Source organism: Hemiscyllium ocellatum, chromosome 35 (assembly GCF_020745735.1).
Source record: "Hemiscyllium ocellatum isolate sHemOce1 chromosome 35, sHemOce1.pat.X.cur, whole genome shotgun sequence".
Classification (NCBI taxonomy): Eukaryota; Metazoa; Chordata; class Chondrichthyes; order Orectolobiformes; family Hemiscylliidae; genus Hemiscyllium; species Hemiscyllium ocellatum.
Genome location: NC_083435.1, coordinates 26,599,965 through 26,627,042, shown reverse-complemented (window position 1 = coordinate 26,627,042; position 27,078 = coordinate 26,599,965). Strand labels below are relative to the sequence as shown.

General features: G+C 44.7%; 1 pseudogene; it reads right to left on the bottom strand.

The window, feature by feature from the left end:
• Positions 1 to 616: 616 nt before the first annotated feature.
• LOC132832578 (uncharacterized) lies at positions 617 to 23,755 on the bottom strand (annotated as a pseudogene).
• Between the last annotated feature and the right edge of the window lie 3,323 nt (positions 23,756 to 27,078).

Sequence of the window (27,078 nt, the reverse complement as noted above, 5' to 3'; positions counted from 1 at the left end):
TGAATAGACATATATTTCCAAGCTAGGATGGTGAGTAGTTTGGAGGATATCATGTAGATAGTGGTTTTCCCAGTATCTGCTGCCCTTATCCTTCTGGGAGGTCATGGACATTGATGTGGAGGGCATTGTCTAAGTGTTGTGTTGAAGGTTCACAGTGCATCTTGTAAACAGTATGGACTGCTGCTCCTGAGTGTCACTTGTGGAGGAGCTAATTAGTTATGAATCTGGTGCCAATGCATTGTCTTGGATGGTGTCAAACTTGATCAGTGTTGCTGGAATTGCACACATGTAGGTAAGTCAGGAGTATTACATCACACTCCTGAATTGTGCATTCTTGATGGTGAACAGGCTTTGGTGAGTCAGAGGTGAGTTGCATGTTGCAGTATTCTTTGCCTCTAACTTGCTCTTGTAGCCACTGTATTATATGTTCAGTCCAGTTCAGGTTCAGATTAATAGTAACCCCTCAGAGGTTGACAGTGGGATTCAGTGATGGTAAAGCTATTGATGGTCAAAGGCTGATGGTTAGACTCTTTCTTATTGCAGATGATGTGGAGGTGTTGGCATTGGGCTGGGGTGGACAAAGTTAAAAATCATACAACACCAGGTTATGGACCAGCACATTTATTTGGAAGCACTACCTTTCGGAGCGCTGCTCTTTCATCAGGGAGCTGTGAGACAAGATACAGAATTTATAGCAAAAGATCACAGCATCATACAACTGAAACAATATATTGAACAAACCAAGATTGCTGTTAAGTCTTTCATCTTTCAGCATGGGTTATAGGTTTTGGTTCATTAATATGAAAATGCCAGAATTTCTTTGAAGTCACATTCTCAAGATAACTTAAGGTGATATGGATCGACGGCCTGCAGATTATATTTTGCTCCAAAACTCAACAATATGTCTGCAAAAACAATTCTGCAAATGCAATTCACCTGATAGTCGTGTGTGTGTGTACGCGCATACACATGTATGTGAGTGAGTGCACGTGAGTTTGTGTTTACATGTGCGTGTGCTTGGCAGTGTGTGTGTGAGTGTGACAGAGTATAATCCTGTGGGAGGGCACATGTGTGGATGTGAGTATGGGGGGATTATGTGTGTATGAGGGACAGCATGTGTATGAGAGAGGGTCTGCTGAGTGTGTGTATGTGTCCGCGTGTAGAGGGGGGATGAATTTCAAGACCAGGGACCATATTTTTAAGGTGAGAGGAGAAAGACTTTAAACCTACATGAGAGGCAACATTTTTACACTGAGAATGGTTTGTGTTTGGAATGAATGTCCAGAGGAAGTGGTGGACATGGTACAGTTACACCATTTATATTTGGATGAGTACACAAATAATAAACGTTTGTTGTGATATGGACCTGGCATAGCCAGGTGGGATTAGTTTAGTTTGGGAACATAGATTGTTTGGGTTGTTTCTGTTCTGTATGACTCGATGACTCAATAAACACCTCAGCAAAATCTTAGAGTTGGAGAGAGTGGGACAGAAAATAGTGCAGCCTCGAACCCAAGACAGGAAGCTGGAATGCAGGCCATGAGTACGCAGCTCTATTGAGGCTTTGCACGAGGAAGGTTATAAATTGATAGGAGTGTGAACATGGAAACAATTCAAGTCAGAAAGTGTGAGACTGCAGCATGGCCTGGGCAAGAGGTGGATGCATGACATGTATTCATGACATTATAGTAAGGTAATGTTGTCTTCCATCAGTATCCAGTGATATTGCTGTGTAACAAGCACATAGAAAAAGGTTTCACTCAGTATTTAAGGTGTAGGAAAATTCAAAATGAGGTCTGGGGTGATCCCACTGATGAATGGCTGATGAAGATCATGTTTATGTGGCGAACGGACTGGCAGTATTGTGCATGGGGCATGACCAATGGGTGTTGTGCTGTGGAGATGAAGTTTCTGCTCAGGAAAAATAACCACACTGTCAAACATTAAAAGTTGTTTCCTGAGATTTGGCCATCACCGGCAATGCCAGCGCTTGTTGTCCAGAGGGCAGTTAAGAGTTAACTCGTTGCATAGTGACATGTAGACCAGACTGTAATAATTTCTATCCTGGCAGGGCATTAGTGAACCAGATGGCTTTTAACAACAAACAACAAAGATGACATTATCACCATTAAGCTGTCTCTTCATTTTAAATTTGACTGAATTCCCATTTCAACATCTGCCAATAGATTTCAATAATCTCTTATTAACAAAATGTAGACATTTCACTAAGCCAGACTGACAATTGAAATCACTCCTGAAATTGAGGATGAACAAATTAGAAGATCAATTCCAGCAATGGAAACCTGGTTTCCAGCAAGGACATTAGAGGAACCTGGGGAAGAGAAAAAAAAACTCTGTTACAAAGCACAGAAAACCCAGCACATTTTATAGCATCTCCCATAAACACCAGCAGTGAAACACAAAAGACCCATACCCCAAACATCAGTAAAACCCCTCAGACTCACTCGTTAAAGACCAGCAAAACCCACAGGGACATGGAAAATTGGAGGCCATTCCACTATTTGCTGGTGTGTTGCCTCAATCCATTTATATATCTTCCATTTGTCTCTTAATTCTGAGTTTTACAGATTTTAATTCACTGAAGTTCATTTTGCATCAATTACCTTCTGAGAAAGAGAGAGTTCTAACCATTTCCCAGTCTGTATGTGTGGAAGTGTTTCCTAGTTTCACCCTCAATAGAGCTGACTTTAACTACCTGCCATTCAAGTCCGAGACACCCCAGCCAGTCAAAATAGTTCTCTTCTATCTCCACATGGTCTGGTCTCTTGACCTGCTCGGAGGCCTCCATCAGATCTCGACCCCACCCACCACACTGCAGTAATTCAGAATCCCGGGCGAGCAAAACTCAACTCCAGAAACAAACTACAGCGAAAAGTCTAGGAATATTGACTCCTTTAAATGGAGTCAATCAGCTGACAGGAGGCCCCATTCAGGATGAAAGGTTTCCGGATGTTTCTATAGTCCAAATCCCTCCTCTTGACGATATCTTGAGGCTGAGACCAGGAGAAGGTCGGCCTACTCCAGAAGAACAGTCTGAAAGCTTAGTGTCAAACTGCATGAGCTGGTCTTTAGTGATCACACAGGGAGAGAGAGAGTCTGAGCTCAGTGTCCACCCTCCAGATCATACAGCGAAAACTAGCCCCAATATAGAATAACCTCAGTTATCTAAACATCAATTATCCGAATTTCAGATTATCCAAACAAGGTCTCAAAGTCTTGTCAATGCTTTGTTTCTTTATGATCAGATCAGTTATCCGAACAATCAGTTATCCAAACCACATACTCCCCGCCCAGCTTGTTCGGATAATTGATGTTGTTCTATATCCCAATTAGAATGATCTACTCACAACATCGACCAACAATATTCATGCCTCAGGAAATGGCAGGACTGTCTGAGGATGTCCTTTCTTCAGAAGCTGTTAATGGAAAGAGAGGCATGAGAAACTGCTCATTATCAGAGTGAAAGAGAATGAGAAATGAGAGTGTGAGACAGCGTGCAAGACAGTGAGAAAAATGAGTGTGAGAGAAACCGTGTTAGAGAGAAATTCACAAGAGAGAAAGCATGAGCAAGAACAGGAGTGAGAGTGAAAATGACCCAGAAATGTAAAAGAAAGAGACAGTGTATGAGAGTGAGAGAGTGTGAGAGTGTGAGAGTGTGAGAGTGAGAGAGTGAGAACACGAGAGCAAGAGGAGGATGAAAGACAGATAGACTACTCTGGAGCAGAGAACAAAACAGAAATTGCTGGAGAATCTCAGCATGGTCCACAGCATCTGTGGAGAGAGAAAGCAGAATTAATACTTTAGATAAAGTGACCCCGATCGCCGCGCCCCCCGCCCCCACCACACCTCTCCACACACACACACACACACACACACACACACACACACACACACACACACACACACACACACACACACAAGAACTCCCAGAACAAAACATCACTGGACTCAAAATGTAAACTGTTTTTCTCTCCACAGCTGCTGCCAAACCTATTGAGTTTCTCCAGCAATTTTTTTCTCTGTTTCAGATCTCTGCACTTGTGTTTTTGTTTGAAACAGAAAGAATAGCTTGTCATACACTAACACAGACGTGGAGATGCCCGAGTTATCAGCTTACTGTTTGTGGGATTGTAGCCGCTCTGCATTCCCCCTGTAAAACAAGGAACGTTCAGTCAGTTCGAGATACTGTCAGGAAATCAGAGGAAATGCTGAAGATCCTCACTCCCATCCAGACTCAGCCTCTTCTACCCACATTGCCCTGAGCTGCTGATGCCCAACAGTGAACTCAGAGCCAGCCCCAGTCTGAACTGTCTGACCTGACACTCACAACATGAGAATTTCACCCCTCAGACACTCCAGCCTCACGTGAGGAACAGGGCACCATATCTCTGACCCTCCTTCACAAACGGAGTTCCTCTCCCCACTGCCTGAGCCATCACTAACCCTGAGACTGACTCCCAAACACAGAGCTTCCTCACAAACCACCTGAACCCAAACAATGAACTGGAGACTACAAGATATAAGAGCAGAATTAGGCCATTCATCTCATCGGGTGTGCTCCACCATTCGATCGTGGTTGATATATTTCTCAACCTCATTCTCCTGCCTTCTCACCGTAACCCTTGAGGCCTTTACCAATCAAGAATCTATCTATCTCTGTCTTAAAGACACTTGATGTCCTGGCCTCCACAGTCTTCTGCAGGAATGGGTTCCACGACAACACCACCATCTGGCTGAGGAAATTCCTCCTCAGTTCTAAAAGGTCATGCTGTCACACTGAGGCTGTTCCCTTGGGTCCCCGTGTCTCCTGCATCTTCTCCACATCCACTCTGTCCAGCCCCTCAGTAATGTGTAATTTTCAATGAGATTTGCCCTCGATATTTTAAACTCTGTCCAGTACACACACAGCCCTCAACAGCTGCTCATATGACAAGTTCTTCATCCCTGAGATAATTCTTGTAAATCTCCTCTGGGCTCCCTCCAACACCCGCACATTCTTCCTTAGATATGGGGCTCAAAACAACTCACAATATTCCTTTTTACTTCAGTACAGTCTGGCCATATGCTTCCAGACTCTCCAATTCCCTGAACTGCCAGTGAGGAGCTACCATTTTCTTACAAACCCCTACCTTTCTTCTTGTGAATGACGACAGCCACAACAGCGAGAGGGATGATCCCAGGGAGTCCAAATACAATCCCGACAATAACAAGAACCTGAAAGTGAGACTTTGGGGCTGCCAGGGAGAGAGAGAGACAGACAGACAGGCAGAAAGAGAAATAAAATGGGGAGAGAGACAGACAGATAGAGATAGAAAGAGCAAGAAAGGGAGGTGAGAGATAGATAGAGAACCAAGTGAAGCAGGAAGAGAAAGAAAAAGAGACACAAAATATTTTTTTTTTTAAAAATCGGCCTTATACAGGATACATGGCACACAGTGAGTCAATTTGATCCAATCAGCATACACTTGTATTTAGTCACATGAAGCTGCTCATCTCATCCTTCCTCATCTACATCTGTTACCATCACTCCCTATTCCTTTCGAAACTCCCCTTAAATACATCCTGACAAACTCACTCCCTGCAGCAGCGAGCTTCATGTTCTCTTCATGCTCCGACTGCAGATATTTCTCTGGAATTCCTTGTGGAATATTTGGTGACTGTCTTGCGTTGATGGTCCTTAGTTGTGCTCTTCCCCAAACACTGTCTCTGCACCCACCCTTTCAAAATGATTCATCCTTGTAAAGATCTCTGTTTGGGCTCCATTTTTCAAGAGAGAAGACATCAAGCCTCTCAATCCTTTCCTGATGCGTACACTCACACGTTTCTGATATTGACATTGTAAATCTTCTCAGCACCCTCTCCAGTGCCTCAATATCTTTTACATCACATGGCAACTAGAACTGTCTGCAGTTCTCAACATGTGGTCTAACCAAACTTCAAGATAGAATTGAAGGTGAGGTAGGATAGGCTAAATCTCCCTCTCAAGATTAAAGCCTATCCTCGGGTTTTTTGTAAAGAAATTTCCTTTCTAACCGTTAGCCACGGATGGGGTCCTGGTAGGTGGAGGGTAGCAAATATTGTGCCGGGCTGCAAAGAAAATCCTGGGAACTATGGATCAGTAAGCTTAATATCTGTTGTAGGTAAGTTACTTGAGAAGGTTCGGAGAGATAAAATACACATGCATTTGGAAAGACAGAGTTTGATTAGAAATACTCTGCATGGCTTTGTGCGTAGGAGGCTTTGTGCATTCCTGAAGAAGGGCTCATGCCCAAAACGTTGATCCTCCTGCTCCTTGGATGCTGCCTGACCAGCTGTGCTTTTCCAGCAACACATTTTCAGCTTTGTGCGTAGGAGATCATACCTCACAAATTTTTTTATAATTCTTTTTGAAGTGACCAGGAACATAATCTAAATGGATTTCAGTAAGGCCTTTAAAAAGGTTCCACACGGTGGGTTGCCCTGGAAGGTTAGATCGCATGGAATTCAGGGGAAACTGGCAAATTGGAGATACAATTGGCTTGATGCTTTGGAAGCAGAGGGTAATAACGGAAGGATGTTTGTTGGACTGGAGGGCTGAGACTAATGGTGTGCCTCAGGAGTCAGTGCTGGGCCCATTGCTGTTTGTTATCAATATCAATGATTTGGATGAGAACATACAAGGTATGATTAGTATGTTTGCAGATGACACTGAAACGGGCGGTATCATGGACAGTGAGGAAGTTATCAAAAATTGCAGCAGGACGTTGATCAGCTGGGGAAGTGGCAAGTGGAGTTTAATGCAGATAGGTGTGGGGTCTTGTGATTTGGAAAGTCAAATCAAGGTAGGAGTTTCTAGGTGAATGGAAGGGCCTTAAGGACTATTGTGGAACAGAGAGACCTTGGAGTTCTGGTGCACAGTTCTCTGAAAATGGAGTCACAGGTAGACAGAACAGTGAAGGCAGCTTTTAGCACACCAGTCTTCATCAGTCAGGGCATTGAGTACAGTTGGGAAATTATGTGCAGTTGCACAGGACATTGGTGAGGCAGCACTTGGAATATTGTGTTTTGGTCACCTTGCTAATAGAAAGGATGTTATTAAACTGGAAACAGTGCAGAAAGACGTTTCCATGATACAAGGGACTGAATTATGAGGAGTAGTTGGACAAGCGAAAATGTTTTTCTTTGGAGACAATTGTTTTTGATCACCAGAATCAATGACTAATGTGATGTCGTAGACACAACCAGGCTGTCCTGTGCATGAGACACCACACGTTGGGATTTTGCATCTCCTGTCTCCTATCACACAGGAGTGTCCAAAGCTCATCTCTGCTCTTTGTTAGAATATCTTGAAATGTTTCTCTCCTCCCTGGGACTACCTGGTATTCCTGTCTTGGTCTCTAGACTGCTTTGTGCTGCTGTATATAATAATTTAAATTCTAAAATTACATTTAAGTAAAACCATATTCAGGGTGATGGGGAGAAGTCTGGAGAATAGTACTGAGTAGTAATGCTCAGAGAGACAGTCAGGGCATGATGGGCTGAAGAGCCTTCTTTAGAACAATTCTGTGATTCCATAATTTCAAAGTCCAAATCAATATTGTAAATGTGAAGGGAAGTGTTCCCTTTCAGAACACCACTTCCCACATTCTGACACTGACGAACTAACCCTTTTCCCCCAATCTTTGTTTCCTGGCTGCAAAGCAGCTAACAATCCATTTTGTCACATTCCCACTGACCCCACATTCTCTAAACGTTTCTATTATGGGAGTATCTGATCAAAGGCCTTTTGAAAACTTAGCAACAGTACATCTGCAACATTACCACTGTGTACCCTCTGTTACTTCATGAAAAATATTCAACGGAGTTGGTCAAACAGAATACTCTCCCTCAAAATTCATGCTGACTATTCATTGTTATACTGAGTTGGACAAAGATCATCAAGAAACAAACAATGTTAAATAGACTGGGCTACAATTCCAGGATACACTGGATGCTGCCAAGCTGAAATATCTATGGATCCTATTGGACATTATTATCCCTGGATTTACTGGACTGTCTCATAATAAAACATATCAGAATCTTGTTTCTCTTTTTTAATTCACAGGGATATGGGTGTCAATGCCTGGGCCAGTCTTTACAGTCATTCCCTAGTTGCTGTACAGAAGGCGGTAGTGAGCTGCCTTCTTAGGCCAATGCAGCTTATGTGCTGTAGATGGACCCACAATGTATTTCCAAGTCAGGATGCTGAGTAGCTTGGAGGGGAACTTGCAGGAGCTGGTGTTCCCAAGTATCTACTGCCCTTGTCCTTTGAGATTAAAGTGTCCATGGACTTGAAGAGTGCTCAGGAAATATGGTGAACTGAATGGACATATCTGATATGTGTGTGTGTAATATCCCTGGATATTAAGATGCTGGGTAGCATTACACACCAGGATACACTGGCAAACTGTCCCTGATTCACTGCCTGAATTGTTGTCCTCTACAACTGATGTGAGCACTGTGACACACTGACAGTTCATATGAACGTCCCCCTCTTAGTCCTCTCTCTTGTGATCCTGGTCGGAGTCCGATTCCTCTCTAACAAAGAGAATCAACCTTACCATAAATCACCACCAGCTTCTCCTCCAATCCACTGTGCTCCACCTGACAGGAATACTCGGCCTGATCCTCCGGATCAAATTCTATCCATTTCCGGATCTGGTAGGTCCTGTCATGATTAGGTAAGATCCCTGTGGACAGGGTCTCATCGATCAACACTCCGTCCCTCCACAGAGTCACCTCGATGGCTTGTGGGTAAAACCCAGTGACGAGACAGGACAGCCGGTTAGCATCACCCAGACGGATAAAGGACACAATGGGGGCAACTGAGGGAGAGAGGAAGAGGGGTCAGTGCAGGAACATAAAGAGGGAAAGGTCCAGACACCATCCACCACAACAACTCCCACTCACTCACCGACTCTCAGTTCCCTCTGTCCGTACTCCAGGTATTTCCCCAGCCACTCAATGCACTCCACTTCCAGGTATTGCTTCCACCTCCGATTACCCACCACATCCTGGTCCCATCTGTTTTTGATGCTTTCTGCCCAGCGGATTGGGGTCACCCACACCCTGTGGTCCTTATCGAAGCTGATCAAATCTTGCCCGTCCCATCGTCTGAGGGTGAACCCACTCACAGTCCCATCATCCCCCAGGTCACAGCCAGTCATCATCTGGTAAATGTGGATCCCTGTCAATCAGAAACACAAGTTGCTGATCAGAGACAGAGACAGTTGGTGTCCCCTCCAACCATTCCCACAGCCAGTCAGATTCACTCCTAATTTCACCCATTCCCACCCCGACTTCCCAAATGCACAGGACGATCTCATTCTGTGGAACGGTGAGTACTCACCCCCTGTCTGGTTGGCCGAGACATTAATATCGGAATGTGCTGTTTGGCAATGTCTTCTCGCTCCTGAGCGAGGGAAAGTTTCCGCTTCCAGGCCTTGGGTCCTTCGCTGTCCACCATCCACTGTTCCCGGGGGATTAAATCCTTGCGATTGCTTTCATACATAACAAACTGGACCCCGTCCACATAACCAACAATCACAAACTCTGGGAAATTGGGAATCGGAGTCATACCAGTGACAAAATACCGGAGAGAGTGAGTTTCTGAAACACAGAAAAATCAGGGCATGAATTCCTGAATCATGAATCATTTTGTTCACCTTTTCTCCAGCACTGGAGAGAATTATACAATTCACTTCAGCTTCATCACATGATGTTGTTAACTTTTTTCTCTTTTCCTTTTTACTTGAAAAAAAAGTCTACCAATCACCCTTTCCACCCTGTAATGTTCAACAGATCTTTTGAATTTCGCAAATACAGATCTTTTGGCCTTATGGTTAAATCTCGTACGAACCTAAATCATTTAAAACAGTGGATTCACTGACGTTTAAAACCTGTAATTAGATAAATATTACCCTATAAACCATTCTGACGGGAACATGAACAAAGGTTAAAGCTCCAGTTCCCATCTTGGCTCTAACCCTCTCTCACACCCCCATTACTAACCTGCAGAGAGCTCTCCCCATAGAAGCCCCAGCACTATCAGTCCAATCATCGTGACTTCAGTTGACAGTCTGGGAGGATAAATTATTTTCCAGCGGACTGTCTCAGTCTGTGAGCTGTCATCGAGAATGATATTAAACTGTTCTGAAGAAGAGTCTTCACTATCTCTCCAGACATATTTTTCAGCACTTTGCTTCAGTTCCTGTTACTGCCCCTCTTCACCGAGACACCTTCACACTGATTGGTCCCAAACTATCATCGATCCAATCACAATAAAACGACTCCGTGAGTCACCAGACTCCGGCAGAATAGACAACAAACAGGTTGCATAACTCCGCCCAGGATTGGGACTTTCCAATCACCGAAAGACGTCCACTTGGTCACCAGAATCTGGGTTTACTGCCTCATTTCTCCGTTTCATTTGTGTTTTACTCGGCTTTTGTCGACTGTGCTGATACAAGAACAGCTCAACTAAGACCTCATTATATCATCGGATTGGGTGAAGCAAAATTCAATTCCCCCAAATGAAAACTTTAAGAGCGAAATATTTTCTGCGCAAGTCAGGAGTGTATTACAATCCAGCAATGTGTCTTCTGTATTGGTAATTGAAGGATTTTTCTGGGCTTTTGCAGCCAATATGGAGCATTCCCAACTTTGTTGTTAGAAATAGAGGAATCTGCGAGTAAAAAATGAGGTCTGCAGATGCTGGAGATCACAGCTGAAAATGTGTTGCTGGTCAAAGCACAGCAGGCCAGGCAGCATCTCAGGAATAGAGAATTCGACGTTTCGAGCATAAGCCCTTCATCAGGAATAAGAGAGAGAGAGCCCAGCAGGCTAAGATAAAAGGTAGGGAGGAGGGACTTGGGGGAGGGGCGATGGAGGTGGGATAGGTGGAAGGAGGTCAAGGTGAGGGTGATAGGCCGGAGTGGGGTGGGGGCGGAGAGGTCAGGAAGAAGATTGCAGGTTAGGAGGGCGGTGCTGAGTTGAGGGAACGACTGAGACAAGGTGGGGGGAGGGGAAATGAGGAAACTGGAGAAATCTGAATTCATGCCTTGTGGTTGGAGGGTTCCCAGGCGGAAGATGAGGCGCTCCTCCTCCAGCCGTCGTGTTGTTATGTTCTGCCGGTGGAGGAGTCCAAGGACCTGCATGTCCTCGGTGGAGTGGGAGGGAGAGTTAAAGTGTTGAGCCACGGGGTGGTTGGGTTGGTTGGTCCGGGCGTCCCTGAGGTGTTCTCTGAAGCGTTCCACAAGTAAGCGGCCTGTCTCACCAATATAGAGGAGGCCACATCGGGTGCAGCGGATGCAATAGATGATGTGTGTGGAGGTACAGGTGAACTTGTGGCGGATATGGAAGGATCCCTTGGGGCCTTGGAGGGAAGTGAGTGTGGAGGTGTGGGCGCAAGTTTTACATTTCCTGCGGTAGCAGGGGAAGGTGCCGGGGGTGGAGGTTGGGTTGGTGGGGGGTGTGGATCTGACGAGGGAGTCACAAAGGGAGTGGTCCTTGCGGAACGCTGATAGGGAAGGGGAGGGAAATATATCCTTGGTGGTGAGGTCCGTTTGGAGGTGGCGGAAATGACGGCGGATGATACGTTGTATGCGGAGGTTGGTGGGGTGGTAGGTGAGAACCAGTGGGGTTCTGTCTTGGTGGCGGTTGGAGGAGCGGGGCTCAAGGGCGGAGGAGCGGGAAGTGGAGGAGATGCGGTGGAGGGCATCGTCGATCACGTCTGGGGGGAATCTGCGGTCCTTGAAGAAGGAGGCCATCTGGGCTGTGCGGTGTTGGAACTGGTCCTCCTGGGAGCAGATGCGGCGGAGACGAAGGAATTGGGAATATGGGATGGCGTTTTTGCAGGGGGCAGGGTGGGAGGAGGTGTAGTCCAGGTAGCTGTGGGAGTCAGTCGGTTTATAATAGATGTCTGTGTTGAGTCGGTCGCCCGAGATAGAGATGGAAAGGTCTAGGAAGGGGAGGGAGGAGTCTGAGACAGTCCAGGTGAATTTCAGGTCGGGATGGAAGGTGTTAGTAAAGTTGATGAAATAGAGGAATCTGCCTGAGTGTAGCCTAATAAACAATTTGTGTCCTCTATACTGACTCTACTGAATGGAACCAGATGTCTGTGGTTTTAAAACTAATCCTGTCCTCTTCATAGTTTTTCAAAGATTATTCATGGCATTCTGAATAATTCATGCTGATTTTAATAAAGACTCCTATTCTCTTTAATTGGCTTCACTGAGTGAACTTACAGCTTGAATAGGTTTGTCCACCTTTACTGTGGTTTCACATATTTCATTGCAGCACGTATTGTACAGCAATGGCTAGGTTCCTGTCTTCCTCCTTCAGATGTTGCTGAGTTGGGTTCCTAAATTGTCCTTTGTCACTTTTCAAGAATGAAGAATGAGGAAAAGTTGTGAATGATGCTAATTGGTCTGACCCGTATACTTTAACATAAACCTTTATGAATAACTATATTCTCACTTCCAATGATTATTGGTGTTTCCCTCTGGCTTACTTCTGACAGTGTAAAATTATCAGTGCTATAAACTAATTTTTAAATAAGTTCTGTGTGTCTTGATGCGGGTTTGTTTCAAGAACCCATTGGTAGTTGGAAAGCAAGAATATATGTTCATTTTCCTTGTGGCAGTCAATGATGTGTGGGGTTTCACAGTGATCAGTGCTTGGAGTCCAGCGATTCACTACATTAATGATTTAGATGAACAAACTTCATGTAATACCTCCAAATTTGCAGATGACGCAAAGCTGGGAGGGAGGCTGAGCTGTGAGCAGGATGCAGAGATGTATCAGTGTATTTTGGACAAGTTGAATGAGTGGGCAAATGCATTTTGCTGAATGTTCTGTAGGTCAGTGCAACAGTTGGTGTTACCATGAACGCTGGATGGTTGGTCTTCACCTGGAAACAGAAGTGTGTGGGATTTTCTGCACAATTCCATCCATTCTCTCAGACAGCAACTTCTGCACAATGGTGTGGGGAGCTGGTGGAATTGTCACATCGCTATCAGCTGATGGGGAGGGAAATCACACATTGATTTTGTAGGTTTGGTCCATGAACAGTAACCTCTGGTAATCTCCCAGTACGGCCTCAGGGCCACCATCATACATCTCATCGGGTCATTGGATTGATGTGAGTAGGGCACTTGTCTGTCAGTTTCTGTGGCCAGAATCTTCAAGGGCTCTGACCAATGTGGGCTCTGGCCACACTCATGGAGACTTCCAGGGTTGTGACCTAGTGACACTGATGAATAGAGATATATTTCCAAGCTAGGATGGTGAGTAGTTTGGAGGATATCATGTAGATGGTGGTTTTCCCATGTATCTGCAGCCCTTATGCTTCTGGGAGGTCATGGACATTGATGTGGAGGGCATTGTCTAAGTGTTGTGTTGAAGGTTCACAGTGCATCTTGTAAACAGTATGGACTGCTGCTACTGAGTGTCACTTGCGGAGTAGCTAATTAGTTATGAATGTGGTGCCAATGCATTGTCTTGGATGGTGTCAAACTTGATCAGTGTTGCTGGAATTCCACACATATAGGTAAGTCAGGAGTATTACATCACACTCCTGAATTGTGCATTCTTGATGGTGAACTGGCTTTGGTGAGTCAGAGGTGAGTTGCATGTTGCAGTATTCTTTGCCTCTAACTTGCTCTTGTAGCTACTGTATTATATGTTCGGTCCAGTTCAGGTTCAGGTTAATGGTAACCCCTCAGAGGTTGATCGTGGGATTCAGTGATGGTAAAGCTATTGATGGTCAAAAGCTGACGGTTAGACTCTTTCTTATTGCAAATGATGTGGAGTGTTGGCATAGGACTGGGGTGGACAAAGTTAAAAATCATACAACACCAGGTTATAAATCAGCACATTTATTTGGAAGCACTATCTTTCAGTGCGCTACCCCTTCATCAGATAGCTGTGAGACAAGATACAGAATTTATAGCAAACGATCACAGCATCATACAACTGAAACAATATATTGAACAAATCAAGATTGTTGTTAGGCCTTTCAGCATTGGTTGTAGGTTTTGGTTCATTAATATGAAAATGCCAGAATTTCTTATAAGCCACATTCTTGAGATAACTTAAGGTGATATGGATTGACTGTCTGCAGATTATATTTTGCTACAAAAGTATGCAACATGTTTGCAAAATCAATTCTGCAAATGCAAATTCACCTGATAGCTGTGTGTGTGTGTATGCGCATACACATGTATGTGAGTGAGTGCACGGGAGTTTGCGTTTACAGGTGCGGGTGCTTGGCAGTGTGTGTGTGTGTGAGCGTGACAGAGTATAATCCTGTGAGAGGGCACATGTGTGGATGTGCGTATGCGGGACTATGTGGGTATGAGAGACAGCATGTGTATGAGAGAGGGTCTGTATGAGTCTGTATGTGGAGGTGTGTGTATATGTGTCCGCGTGTGGAGGAGGGATGAATTTCAAGACCAGGGACCATATTTTTAAGGTGAGAGGAGAAAGAATTCAAACCAACATGAGAAGCAACATTTTTACACTGAGAATGGTTTGTGTTTGGAATGTATTTCCAGAGGAAGTGGTGGACATGGTACAGTTACACCATTTATATTTGGATGAGTACACAAATAATAAATGTTTGTAGTGATATGGACCTGGCATAGCCAGGTGAGACTAGTTTAGTTTGGGAACATAGATGGCATGGAGTGTTTGGGTCGTTTCTGTTCTGTATGACTCGATGACTCAATAAACACCTCAGCGAAATCTCAGAGTTGGAGAGAGTGGGACAGAAAATAGTGCAGCCTTGAACCCAAGACAGGAAGCTGGAATGCAGGCCATGAGTACGCAGCTCTATTGAGGCTTTGCACGTGGAAGGTTATAAATTGATAGGAGTGTGAACATGGAAATAGTTCAAGTCAGGCAGTGTGAGACTGCAGCATGGCCTGGGCAAGAGGTGGATTCATGACATCTATTCATGACATTACAGTAAGGTAATGTTGTCTTCCATCAGTATCCAGAGATATTGCTGCGTAACAAGCTCATGGAAAAGGCTTCCCTCAGTATTTAAGGTGCAGGAAAATTCAAATTGACTTCTGGAATGATCCCAGTGATGAATGGCTGATGAAGATCATGTGAATGTGTTGAATTGACTGGCAGTATTGTGCATGGAGCATGACCAATGGGTGTTGTGCTGTGGAGATGAAGTTTCTGCTCAGGAAAAATAACCACACTGTCAAACATTAAAAGTTGTTTCCTGAGATTTGGCCATCACCGGCAATGCCAGCGCTTGTTGTCCAGAGGGCAGTTAAGAGTTAACTCATTGCACAGTGACATGTAGACCAGACTGTAATAATTTCTATCCTGGCAGGGCATTAGTGAACCAGATGGCTTTTAACAACAAACAATAAAGATTACATTATCACCATTAAGCTGTCTCTTCATTTTAAATCTGACTGAATTCATAATTCAACATCTGCCACAGATGGATTTCAATCATCTAAAATTAACAAAATGTAGACATTTCACTAAGCCAGACTGACAATTCAAATCACTCCTGAAATTGAGGATGAACAAATTAGAAGATCAATTCCAGCAATGGAAATCTGGTTTCCAGCAAGGAGATTAGAAGATCCTGGGGAAGAGAAAAAAAACTCTGTTACAAAGCACAGAAAACCCAGCAGATGTTGTAGCATCTCCCATAAACACCAGCAGTGAAACACTAAAGCCCCTTTCCCCAAACATCAGTAAAACCCCTCAGACCCACTCCCTAAAGACCAGCAAAACCCACAGGAACATGGAAGATAAGGAGGCCATTTAGCCCCTCAATCCTGTTCCACTATTCAAATCAGATCTTTGCTGGTGTGTTGCCTCAATCCATTTATATAGCTTCCATTCGTCTCTTAGTTTTGAGTTTTATAGATTTTAAGTCACTGAAGTTCATTTTGCATCAATTACTTTCTGAGAAAGAGAGCGTTCTAACCATTTCCCAGTCTGTATTTGTGGAAGTGTTTCCTAGTTTCACCCTCAATAGATCGGACTTTAAACTACACTGACATTCGAGTCCGAGACACCCCAGCCAGTCAAAATAGTTCTCTTCTATCCCCACATGCTCTGGTCTCTTGACCTGCTCAGAGGCCTCCATCAGATCTAGACCCCACCCACCACATCACAGCAATTCAGAATCCCGGGAAAGCAAAACTGAACTCCAGAAACAAACTACAGCGAGAAGTCTAGGAGTATGACTCCTCTAAAGGAGTCAAATCAGATGACTAGAGGCCCCATCCAGGATGCAAATGTGTTGCTGGTCAAAGCACAGCAGGCCAGGCAGCATCTCAGGAATAGAGAATTCGACGTTTCGAGCATAAGCCCTTCATCAGGAATAAGAGAGAGAGAGAGCCAAGCAGGCTAAGATAAAAGGTAGGGAGGAGGGACTAGGGGGAGGGGCGATGGAGGTGGGATAGGTGGAAGGAGGTCAAGGTGAGGGTGATAGGCCGGAGTGGGGTGGGGGGCAGAGAGGTCAGGAAGAGGATTGCAGATTAGGAGGGCGGTGCTGAACGTGGCTGAAGAGTTTCTGTGCAGAGGAGATGACCTGGAGGGTGCAGTGAGAGAGGGACTCACTGAAATCTGCAGAGGAGCTCACTGCACCCCCCAGGTCATCTCCTCTGCACAGAAACTCTTCAGCCACGTTCAGCACCACCCTCCTAATCTGCAATCCTTTTCCTGACCTCTCCGCCCCCACCCCACTCCGGCCTATCACCCTCACCTTGACCTCCTTCCACCTATCCCACCTCCATCGCCCCTCCCCCTAGTCCCTCCTCCCTACCTTTTATCTTAGCCTGCTTGGCTCTCTCTCTTATTCCTGATGAAGGGCTTACGCTCGAAACGTCGAATTCTCTATTCCTGAGATGCTGCCTGGCCTGCTGTGCTTTGACCAGCAACACATTTGCAGCTGTGATCTCCAGCATCTGCAGACCTCATTTTTTGCCCCATCCAGGATGTCAGGTTTCCAGATGTTTCTATAGCCTAAATCCCTCCTCTTGACGATATATTGAGGCTGAGACCAGGACAAAGTCAACCAACCCCAGAAGGACAGTCTGAAAGCTTAGTGTCAAACTGCATGAGCTGGTCTGTAGTGATCACACAGGGAGAGAGAGAGTCTGAGCTCAGTGTCCATCCTCCTGATCATACAGCGAAAATCAGCCCCAATATAGAATAACCTCGGTTATCCAAACATCAATTATCTGAATTTCAGATTATCCAAACAAGATCTCGAGGTCTTGTCAATGCTTTGTTTGTTTTTGATCAGGTCAGTTATCCAAACCACATACTCCCCGCCCATCTCGTTCGGATAATTGAGGTTGTTCTATATCCCAGTTAGAATAGTCTGCTCACAACATCGACCAACAATATTCATACCTCAGGAAATGGCAGAATCGTCTGAGGATGTCCTTTCATCAGAAGCTGTTAATGGAAAGAGAGGCATTAGAAACTGCTCATTATCAGAGCGAAAGAGAGAGATCAAGAAACAAGAGAGTGAGAAATGCGACTGTGAGACAGCGTGCAAGACAGTGAGAAACATTTGTGTGAGAGAAAGTGTTAGAGAGAAATTCACAAGAAAGAAAGCATGAGGAAGAGAAATGAGTGAGAGCGAGAACAGGAGTGAGATGTTTGAGTTATCAACTTACTGTTTGTGGGATTGTAGCCGCTCTTCATTCCCCCTGTAAAACAAGGAATGTTCAGTCAGTTTGACATACTGTCAGGAAATCAGAGGAAATGCTGAAGACCCTCACTCCCATCCAGAGTCAGCCTCTCCGACCCACATTGCCCTGAGCTGCTGATGCCCAACAGTGAACTCAGAGCCAGCCTGAGTCTGAACTGTCTGACCTGACACTCACAATGTGAGACATTCACCCCTCAGACATTCCAGCCTAACGTGAGGAACAGGGCACCATATCTCTGACCGTCCTTCACAAATGGAGGGCCTCTCCCCACTGCCTGAGCCATCACTAACCCTGAGACTGACTCCCAAACACAGAGCTTCCTCACAAGCCTTCTGAACCCAAACAATGAACTGGAGACTACAAGATATAGGAGCAGAATTAGGCCATTCATCTCATCGGGTGTGATCCACCATTCGATCGTGGTTGATGTATTTCTCAACCTCGTTCTCCTGCCTTCTCACCGTAACCCTTGAGCCCTTTACCAATCAAAAATCTGTCTATCTATCTCTGTCTTAAAGACACTCAATGTCTTGGCCTCTAAGGTCTTATAGAGTCATCGAGATGTACAGTATGGAAACAGAGGGTTCCACAGAGTCACCACCATCTGGCTGAGGAAATTCCTCCTCAGATCTAAAAGGTCATGCTGTCACACTGAGGCTGTTCCCTTGGGTCCTTGTGTCTCCTACATCTTCTCCACATCCACTCTGGCCAGGCCTCTCAGTAATGTGTAATTTTCAATGAGATTTGCCCTCGATATTTTAAACTCCATCCAGTACACACACAGTCCTCAACAGCTCCTCATATGACAAGCTCTTCATCCCTGAGATAATTCTTGTAAATCTCCTCTGGGCTCCCTCCAACACCAGCACATCCTTCCTTAGATGTAGGGCCCAAAACAGCTCACAATATTCCTTTTTCCTTCACTACCATCTGGCCATATGCTTCCAGACTCTCTAATTCCCTGAACTGCCAGTGAGGAGCCACCATTTTCTTACAAACTCCTACCTTTCTTCTTGTGCATGACGACAGCCACAACAGCGAGAGAGATGATCCCCAGGAGTCCAAATACAATCCCGACAATAACACGAACCTGGGAGTGAGACTTTGGGACTGCCAGAGAGAGGGGGAGAGAGAGAGAGAGAGAGAGGGGGGGAGAGAGAAAGAAAGAGAGGTGTGAGATAGACAGAGAAACAAGTGAAGCAGGAAGAGAGAAAAAGAGACAAAAAATGTTTTTAAAAACAAAAAAAAAAATCGGCCTTATGTAGGATACATGGCATACAGTGAGTCAATTTGATCCAATCAGCATACACTTGTATTTAGTCACGTGAAGCTGCTCATCTCATCCTTCCTCATCTACATCTGTTACCATCACTCCCTATTCCTTTCTAAACTCCCCTTAAATACATCCTGACAAACTCACTCCCTGCAGCAGCGAGCTTCATATTCTCCTAATGCTCCGACTGCAGATATTTCTCTGGAATTCCTTGTGGAATATTTGGTGACTGCCTTGTGTTGATGGTCCTTAGTTGTGATCTTCCCCAAACACTGTCTCTGCACCCACTCTTTTAAAATGATTCATCCTTGTAAAGATCTCTGTTTGGGCTCCATTTTTCAAGAGAGAAAACATCGAGCCTCTCAATCCTTTCCTGATACATACACTCACACATTTCTGATATTGACATTGTATATCTTCTCAGCACCCTCTCCAGTGCCTCAATATCCTTTACATCACATGGCAACTAGAACTGCCTGCAGTTCTCGACATGTGGTCTAACCAAACTTCAAGATAGAATTGAAGGTGAGGTAGATAGGCTAAATCTCCCTCTCAAGATTAAAGTCTATCCTCGGGTTTTTTGTCAAGAAATTTCCTTTCTAACCGTTAGCCTCGGGTGAGGTCCTGGTAGTTGGAATATTGTGTCGGGCTGCAAAAAAATCCTGGGAACGATGGACCAGTAAGCCTAATATCTGTGGTAGGTAAGTTACTTGAGAGGGTTCGGAGAGATATAATACATATATTTGGAAAGACAGGGTTTGATTAGGAATACTCTGCATGGCTTTGTGCGTAGGAGATCTTACCTCACAAATACCTCACAGAATTCTTTGTTGAAGTGACGAGTAACATAATCTAAATGGATTTCAGTAAGGCCTTTAAAAAGGTTCCAAACGGTAGGCTGCCCTGGAAGGTTAGATCACATGGAATTCAGGGGAAGCTGGCAAATTGGAGACACAACTGGCTTGATGGCAGGAAGCAAAGGGTAATAATGGAAGGATGTTTGTCGGACTGGAGGCCTGAGACTAATGGTGTGCCTCAGGGGTCAGTGCTGGGCCCATTGCTGTTTGTTACCGATATCAATGATTTGGATGAGAACGTACAAGGTATGATTAGTACGTTTGCAGATGACACTAAAATGGGTGGTATCGTGGACAGTTAGGAAGGTTATCAAAAATTGCAGCAGGACCTTGATCAGCTGGGGAAGTGGAAAGTGGAGTTTAATGCAGAAAAGTGTGAGGTCTTGTGATTTGGAAAGTCAAATCAAGGTTGGGGTATCAAAGTGAATGGTAGGGCCTTAAGGACTATTGTGGAACAGAGAGACCTTGGAGTTCTGGTGCACAGTTCTCGGAAAATGGAGTCACGGGTAGACAGAACAGTGAAGGCAGCTTTTAGCACACCAGTCTTCATCAGTCAGGGCACTGAGTATAGTTGGGAAATTATGTGCAGTTGCACAGGACGTTGGTGAGGCAGCACTTGGAATATTGGGTTTTGGTCACCTTACTAATAGAAAGGATGTTATTAAACTGGAAACAGTGCAGAAGGACGTTTCCATGATACAAGGGACTGAATTATGAGGAGTAGTTGGACAAGCGAGAATGTTTTTCTTTGGAGACAATTGTTTTTGATCACCAGAATCAATGACTAATGTGATGTCATAGACACAACCAGGCTGTCCGGTGCATAAGACACCTCACGTTGGGATTTTGCATCTCCTGTCTCCTATCACACAGGAGTGTCCAAAGCTCATCTCTGCTCTTGGTTAGAATATCTTGAAATGTTTCTCTCCTCCCTTGGGACTACCTGGTATTCCTGTATTGGTCTCTAGACTGCTTAGTGCTGCTGTATATAATTTAAATTCTAAATTTACATTTAAATAAAATCATATTCAGGGTGATGGGGAGAAGGCAGGAGAATAGCACTGAGTGGTAATGCTCAGAGAGACAGTCAGGGCATGATGGGCTGAAGAGCCTTCTTTAGAACAATTCTGTGATTCCATAATTTCAAAGTCCAAATCAATATTGTAAATGTGAAGGGAAGTGTTTCTTTGCAGAACACCACTTCCCACATTCTGACACTCTGACTAACTAACCCTTTTCCCCCAGTCTCTGTTTCCTGTCTGCAAAGCAGCTAACAATCCATTTACCACATTTCCACTGACCTCACATTCTCTAAACGTTTCCAGTATGGGAGTATCTGATCAAAGGCTTTTTGAAAACTTTGCAACAGTACATGTGCAACATTACTACTGTGTACCCTCTGTTACTTCATGAAAATATTCAATGGAGTTGGTCAAACACAATATTCTCCCTCAAAATTCATGCTGACTATTCATTGTTACACGGAGTTGGACAAAGATCATCAAGAAATAATGTTAAATAGACTGGGCTACAATTCCAGGATACACTGCATACTGCCATGCTTAAATATCAGGATACATGGATCCTATTGGACATTATTATCCCTGGATTCACTAGACTGTCTCATAATAAAACATCTCAGGATCTGTTTCTCTTTTTTAATTCACAGGGATATGGGTGTCAATGCCTGGGCCAGTCTTTACAGTCATTCCCGAATTGCTCGACAGAAGGTGGTGGTGAGCTGCCTTCTCAGGCCAATGCAGCTTATGTGTTGTAGATGGACCCACAATGTAATTCCAAGTCAGGATGCTGAGTAGCTTGGAGGGGAGCTTGCAGGAGCTGGTGTTCCCAAGTATCTACTGCCCTTGTCCTTTGAGATTAAAGTGTCCATGGACTTGAAGAGTGCTCAGGAAATATGGTGAACTGAATGGACATAGCTGGTTCTGTCACACACATATCAGATGATATACTAATACTTTAGTCCTTAATGATCCTGGATATTAAGATGCTGGGCAGCATTACACACCAAGATACACTGGCAAACTGTCCCTGATTCACTGCCTTAATTTTACCATCCTCTACAACTGATGTGAGCACTGTGACACACTGACAGTTCATATGAATGTCTCTCTCTCTACCCTGGAGCGTCCTGCTGAAGCAGCTCAGCTGGTTCTCTCTCTTGTGATCCGGGTCTGAGTCCGATTCCTCTCTCACCAAGAGAATCAGTCTTACCATAAATCACCACCAGCTTCTCCTCCAGCCCGCTGTGCTCCACCTGACAGGAATACTCAGCCTGATCCTCCGGATCAAACTCTATCCATTTCCGGATCTGGTAAGTCCAATCGTGATTGGGTAAGATCCCTGTGGACAGGGTCTCACCGATCAACACTCCGTCCCTCCAAAGAGTCACCTCAATGGCTCGTGGGTAAAACCCAGTGACGAGACAGGACAGCCGGTTAGAATCACCCAGACGGATAAAGGACACAATGGGGGCAACTGAGGGAGAGAGGAAGAGGAGTCAGTGCAGGAACATAAAGAGAGAAAGGTCCAGACATCTTTCACCACAACACCTCTCACTCACTCACCGACTCTCAGTTCCTTCTGTCCATACTCCAGGTATTTCCTCAGCCACTCGATGCACTCCACTTCCAGGTAATGCTTCCACCTCTGATTATCCACCACATCCTGGTCCCATCTGTTTTTGATGCTTTCCGCCCAGGGGACTGGAGTCATCCATACCATGTGGTCCTTATCGAAGCTGATCAAATCTTGCCCGTCCCATCCTCTGAGGTTGAACCCGCTCACAGTCCCATCATCCCTCAGGTCACAGCCAGTCATCATCTGGTAAATGTGGATCCCTGTCAATCAGAAACACAAGTTGCTGATCTGAGACAGTTGGTGTCCCCTCCAACCATTCCCACAGCCAGTCGGTCAGTCTCTGGAACTCAGATTCACTCCTAATTTCACCCATTCCCACCCAGACTCCTCAAATGCACAGGAAGATGTCATTCTGTGGAACAGTGAGCACTCACCCCCTGTCTGGTTGGTCCGTGACATAAATATCGGAATATGCAGTTTGGCAATGTCTTCTCGCTCCTGAGCGAGGGAAAGTTTCCGCTTCCAGGTCTCAGGTCCCTCGCTGTCCACCATCCACTGTTCCCGGGGGATTATATCATTGCGATTGCTGTCATACATAGCAAACTGGACCCCGTCCACATAACCAACAATCACAAACTCTGGGAAATTGGGAATCGGAGTCATACCAGTGATAAAATACCGGAGAGAGTGAGTTTCTGAAACACATAAAAATCAGGGCATGAATTCCTGAATCATGAATCATTTTGTTCACCTTTTCTCCAGCACTGGAGAGAATTTCACAATTCACTTCAGCTTCATCACATGATGTTGTTAACTTCTTTCTCTATACTTTTGAAAAAAAAGTCTACCAATTTCACATTTTTACTTTCCACCCTGTAATATTCACATATCTTTTGAATTTCGCAAATACAGATCTTTTGGCCTTATGGTTAAATCTCGTACGAACCTAAATCATTTGAAACAGTGGATTCACTGACATTTAAACATGAAACAGATAAATATTTCCCTATAAATCATTCTGACGGTAACATGAACAAAGGTTAATGCCCCAGTTCCCAGCCTGGCTCTACCCCTCTCTCACACCCCCATTACTAACCTGCAGAGAGCTCTCCCCATAGAAGCCCCAGCACTATCAGTCCAATCATCGTGACTTCAGTAGACAGTCTGGGAGGATAAATTATTTTCCAGCGGACTGTCTCAGTCTGAGTGTATTCGAGAATGATATTAAACTGTTCTGAAGAGTCTTCAATATCTCTCCCAACAGATTTTTCAGCATTTTGCGTCAGTTCCTGTTACTGCCCCTCTCCACCGAGACACCTTCACACTGATTGGTCCCAAACTATCATCGATCCAATCACAATAAAACGACTCCGTGAGTCACCAGTCTCCGGCAGAATAGACAACAAACAGGTTGCATAACTCCGCCCAGGATTGGGACTTTCCAATCACAGAAACACTTCCACTGTCATCTCCAGTTGCTGGGAGAATGAGCTGAGCTGCAATTCATTTTTGGGACAGACACCGTTCAGACCCTCGATGCTGCTACACCACCCAATGTTGATTTTTAACTCCAGTTTCACCTCCTTCAATCGCCAAAATATCAGACAAACCTCAGTCTCCAAAAATGCAATCATCTCTGATGATACTTTTGAAATTATCCCAACATTCACAGACCTTTAGAGAAGATATGTTTAGATGGATTCTTGATGTGAGGGAAGATGGTGAGATTGTGGTGATGTCACTGGGCTGGGAATCCCCTCAGCTAATAGTCTGGGGACATGGGTTCACATCCCCTCATGGCAGACAGTGAGGTTTGAATTCAAATAAAAAACAACCTGGAACTGAAAGCTAGTCTTGTGTTGAGCATGTACCCAATGAGGATAGCTGTAAAACCATTGAGTTCATTCATGACCTTTTGTACAAGGAAATCTCCTGTCTTTATCTGGTCTGGGCCTACAAGTGACTCCAGATCCCACAGCAATTATCTTCTGGAGAAATAGGACTGGGCAATAAATTGCTGCCTAGTCAATGATGTCCACATTCGATGAATAAAACAAAGAGAGGAAATGGGCTTCCTGAATCTGCCTCCAAATCCTGCCAGACCTGGTGTTCAGTTAACACCTAGGGATATAGCAAAGACTGTGGGCCCTAACAAATTCCTTGGCGTTATGTGCCCCCAGTGAAACTGTTCAGGTACAGCAATCTCAGACACAGGACAGCACTGCATGTGTTCCTCATGAAACGGTGTTAGGTCCAAAGATTTTCAACTCCTTCATCAATAACCTTCACTACATCCTTAGGTCAGAAGTCACGATGTTCACTGATGGTTGGGTATTTTTCAGTGTGAGACCTCAGACACTGAATCAGTCCATGTAATTACATAGCATGATACAAATTTGGGCTAACAGGTGGGAAATCACATTCATGCCAAACAAGTACCAGGCAATGACCATCTTCAACAAGACCGAATCTCAACATCTTTCATTCACCTCAATACTTTGACATTCAAAGACTTTACCATCATTGAATCTCCCACCATCAATATTAAGTTGTATTCCACTGACCAGAACCTGAATGTGACCAGCAGTATTAACACTGTGATTTTAACAGTTGATGAGAGAGTGGGGATTCAGCAGTAAGTAGTTCAACTCCTGGCTCCGCAAGGCCTGTTCACCATCAACAAGGTGTTTTATGATGGAACCTTGTTGCTGCTGGCAGTGTTTGGAGAGGTCGGTGAACTCTTGGTCACCAGAATCTGGGTTTACTGCCTCATTTGTCCGTTTCAGTTGTGTTTTAGTCGGCTTTGTCGAGTGTGCTGACAGAAGATCGTCTCAACGAAGACCTCATTTCATCATCGGATTGGATGAAGCATAATCCATTACCCCAAATGAAAACTTTAAGAGCGAAATATATTCCCCTCATGGCAGACAGTGAGGTTTGAATTCAATAAAGAAACAACTTGGAACTGAAAGCTAGTCTCGTGGTGGACATGTACCCAATGAGGATAGCTGTAAAACCATCAAGGTCATTGATGTCCTTTTGTGCAAGAAAATCTCCTGTCTTTATCTGGTCTGGGCCTACAAGTGACTCCAGATCCCACAGCAATTATCTTCTGGAGAAATAGGACTGCGCAATAAATTGCTGCCTAGTCAATGATGTCCACATTCGATGAATAAAACAAAGTATTCCGTGTGGAAATGGGCTTCCTGAATTTGCCTCCAAATCCTGCTAGACCTGGTGTACAGTTAACGCCTAGGGATATAGCAAAGACTGTGGGCCCTAACAAATTCCTTGGCGTTATGGGCCCCCAGTGAAACTGTTCAGGTACAGCAATCTCGGACACAGGACAGCACTGCATGTGTTCCTCACGAAACGGTGTTAGGTCCAAAGATTTTCAACTCCTTCATCCATAACCTTCACTACATCCTTAGGTGAGAAGTCAAGATGTTCACTGATGGTTGGATATTTTTCAGTGTGAGACGTCAGACACTGAATCAGTCCATGTATTTACATAGTATGACACATGATACAAAGTTGGGCTAGCAGGTGGGAAATCACATTGATGCCAAACAAGTACCAGGCAATGACCATCTTCAACAAGACCGAATCTCAACATAGTGGGCGGCACGGTGTCACAGTGGTTAGCACAGCTGCCTCACAGCGCCTGAGATCCGGGTTCAATTCCCGACTCAGGTGACTGACTGAGTGGAGTTTGCACGTTCTCCCCATGTCTGCGTGGATTTCCTCCAGGTGCGCTGGTTTCCTCCCACAGTCCAAAGATGTGAGGGTCAGGTGAATGGCCATGCTAAATTGCCCGTAGTGTCAAGTAAGGGGTAAATGTAGGGGTATGGGTGGGTTGCGCTTCGGCGGGTCGGTGTGGGCTTGTTGGGCCGAAGGGCCTGTTTCCACACTGTAAGTAATCTAATCTAAACTTTCATTCACCTCAATACCTCAATACTTACTCCGCAAGGCCTGTTCACCATCAAACAAGGTGTTTTATGATGGAACCTTGTTGCTGCTGGTGGTGTTTGGAGAGGTCGGTGAACTCTTGGTCACCAGAATCTGGGTTTCTGCCTCATTTCTCCGTTTCAATTGTGTTTTAGTCGGCTTCGTCGAGTGTGCTGACACAAGATCATCTCAACTAAGACCTCATTACATCAGGATTGGGTGAAGCATAATCCATTACCTCAAATGAAAACTTTAAGAGCGAAATATTTTCCGCGCAAGTCAGGAGTGTATTACAATCCAGCAATGTGTCTTCTGTATTGGTTATTGAAGGATTTTTCTGGGCTTTTGCAGCCAAAATGGAGCATTCCCAACTTTATTGTTAGAAATGGAGGAATCTGGCTGTGTGGCCTAATAAACAATTTGTGCCCTTGATACTGACTCTACTGAATGGAACCAGCTGTCTGTGGTTTTAAAACTAATCCTGTCCTCTTCATAGTTTTTCAAAGATTACTCATGGCATTCTGAATAATTCAGGCTGATCTTAGTAAAGACTCTTATTCTCTTTAATTGGCTTCACTGAGTGAACTTACAGCTTGAATAAGTTTGTCCACCTTTACTGTGGTTTCACATATTTCACTGCAGCACATATTGTACAGCAATG